The sequence below is a fragment of the Frankliniella occidentalis genome, unplaced genomic scaffold (genome assembly GCF_000697945.3).
Source record: "Frankliniella occidentalis isolate FOCC.00 unplaced genomic scaffold, Focc_3.1 Scaffold54, whole genome shotgun sequence".
Classification (NCBI taxonomy): domain Eukaryota; kingdom Metazoa; phylum Arthropoda; class Insecta; order Thysanoptera; family Thripidae; genus Frankliniella; species Frankliniella occidentalis.
The window spans coordinates 656,525-659,200 of NW_026267184.1; the positions used below are offsets into that span (position 1 = coordinate 656,525).

At 49.3% G+C, this 2,676-nt stretch overlaps 1 protein-coding gene across 3 annotated transcripts in view; it reads left to right on the plus strand.

Moving 5' to 3' along the window:
* The first annotated feature begins 1,260 nt into the window (after positions 1-1,260).
* LOC113205797 (uncharacterized) overlaps positions 1,261-2,676 on the plus strand; it is a 59,821-nt gene continuing 58,405 nt past the window's right edge. For all 3 annotated transcript variants that reach the window (XM_052267547.1, XM_052267549.1, XM_052267550.1), the window contains exon 1: positions 1,261-1,964. The gene's annotated coding sequence lies outside the window, so the exon portion shown is untranslated. The remainder of the gene's footprint in view (positions 1,965-2,676) is intronic.

Genomic DNA, 2,676 nt, shown 5'->3' on the forward strand with positions numbered 1-2,676 from the left:
CGCCCCCGGGGCCCTTATCGCTGCTCGCCACGCCACGCCACGCCACGCCACGCCGATCAGATACTCCCTAACCTAATCACAAGCTGAATTTGAATCGCAATGCGGTTTTGTCTTGAATCGGCGGCGGCAGCGCCCAGGCTCATTATTGGCTGAGCCACTAAAGAATAGAAAAGTAAAATAAATCTATCTTAGGCGAAGCCAAGGGATCGACGGTGAGGGGGCCGACAGAAACCTGGCACTCATCTAGATCCATTCCGGGCTGACCAACACTACAATGATAAAATTAGCAAAAGAAAAACTACATAAAAAATACCCAAAACTGAGTTTACAACATATTTCAAGAATTAAAAGGGTTATTTAATACAAGAATGTACGGCTTTATCGTTCCTTTTCGATAAAACAACACTTCAAACAAACAAGACTCGTATAATTTTGTATTACATGTTGCCGAAACGTTTGTTTGTCACTAATGTTTGAACCGCGATTGGGCGGGCTTGAAAAAGCAGAAGAGCAAATGCGAAATGGCGAAACCATGTAACGTTTTCAACAAAATCATTTTCATTCTTTGTTTCAACCCCATGCATTCAGCACTTCGAGAAAAGAATAAAAACCGCTATTAAAGGTATTTCTTTTTGTAGGTTAATGCTGCTTTGTTTTGGTTCCCACCACGTTCCGCCACTCTGGGCAAGTCGAGTACCGGTAGTATATTCCCCAAATCCCCTCAAATCTTTTCAAATCCTTCCCAATCTTTCGAATCCCTCCACCCACATTCCAAAATTCCTTCAAAATGTCCTCAAATTTCCCAGAAACCATCTAGCGATCACTCCTATCTCGCCCAAATTATCTCTTATCCTCGACAATCTTCACCAATTCCTAATTAATTTTAATTTGTCAAATTTGGGCTCAAATCCATGCTTATCCCAAAATCCCGCAATCCCTTCAAATCTTTTTCCATTCTTCAGAATCCGTTTACAATTTTCCTAACATATCCAGATTTTTTGAAAAATTATATCATCTGTCAGGATTGCAATCTTTGCAGTTATGTATCTCTCATTCAAGTTCAACTTCTATTCTATGATCAGAAACCCATTCCTATTTGGCGAAGCCTAGATCTTTCAGATCCACCTAGTTAAATACTGGCGGGCCCGCCGCCGCCGCCACCGCCGCTCCCGACGGGGCGCGCCACTTCACTTTCCCGCCACTGCCGCTACATTATTCAAACGAGCCTCGGCTGCAACAACAGCATTCTGATAATGTGGCTACAACCGTGCGCGCGCCGGGCAAAATAATAATAATATGGGAACCTACAGATAATACAATGGCAAGTAAAAGCGGTGACATCGGAGACAGCCGCCTTTGTTTTCCGCCGAAAACCCTCTGGCCATCACGGCACTCTGCAACTGCCAGCCATCGGTTGCGGCTGCGGTAGCAGCTGTAGTTCCTCCTCGTCCGTCGCCTGGCTACGTTCGACCTCGTTGGCTCGGGAGTTTGAAGTTCAAAGTTCATAGCATTTAAAAGTGTGTCGTGTTTCGAGAAGAGTGGAGTCGACTGCTCAGCGGCTTGCCTTTCTGTTATTCTCTGAGAGTGGAAATTATTGCGGGAAGTGTGACAACTGTGAGTCAGCCGGCCTCCTAACCTCCGCGCGCGGCAGTCAGTCCCGTCAGCGTCAGCCAACTGCAGCCACGAGCCACACGAGCGCTCCGCCGCCGGTGGATGGCAGCAGGCAGCCAGCCTGTTGCAGTTTTATAACTTTGTGTTTGAGTGTTGGTCTGCAGTGGAGGAGCTGCGGCCTCAGGCCTGTGCGCGAGTGAATAGAGTCGAGTCGCGATCTTCTCAACTTTCCGCTGCCGATACGTGTATTCGAATCGAAATTCACACAGCTTTCGTTCGACTTTATCGGCGGCCGTCTCGCCAAGGAAGGGGGCGGCGAACCATTGCCTACTGCACCGTCGACCTCTGAAAAGGTAAGTTGTGTATCCCGACATCATCTGCCTATCTTGTCACCCCGATAAATGACCTGTTTTACAAAAATTAAAAGAGGACGAATGAATGTCGTCTGCCTCCGTACCGGACCATCACAAAGCCTCGGTCTGCCAGACGTAGGTATCCTTTCTGAAGCCGGACACGAGAGTGTGTTTTTCTCTAGGGCTTTTCGATGATCCCGGAAAGAACCACATTTCTCGTTTTCTTTTTCGTAACAAATCTTAGTCTTTTTGTTTGTTTCACATCCTACGAACAATAGAAAGACAATTACTTTACTAAAGCTCAACGGACCATTGTAACATTTTGATAGATCGAAACCGGTTGGGGATGTCCTATGTGGAAAAATATGACGGGATGTTTTTCTTTTCTTCGGCCATAACATCCCCGGCCCTTCCTAACCTCTCGGTTACCTCGTCATCCTAGGTCGCCCGGGGCGACATCTTCCCACGCCGCCGCGCCGCCGGGGGAAGCGCTTTCCTCTTGCCCCAACTCACACCACACCGCCCCGCCCGCCTCGCCCCGCCAAGCCGCGTCGGGGAGTGAGGGAATGTCCTTGGAGCCCGCGGGCTCCCACATGTCGGGGTGCTTCGTTTAACGGGCCATTATCACTCGCCGGATAGAGGCCCTGGTCCCGCGGGGCGGGGCGAAGCGGGGCGGCGGGCCCGGAGGCTGCGCGAGGTGAGGTGATCCAGG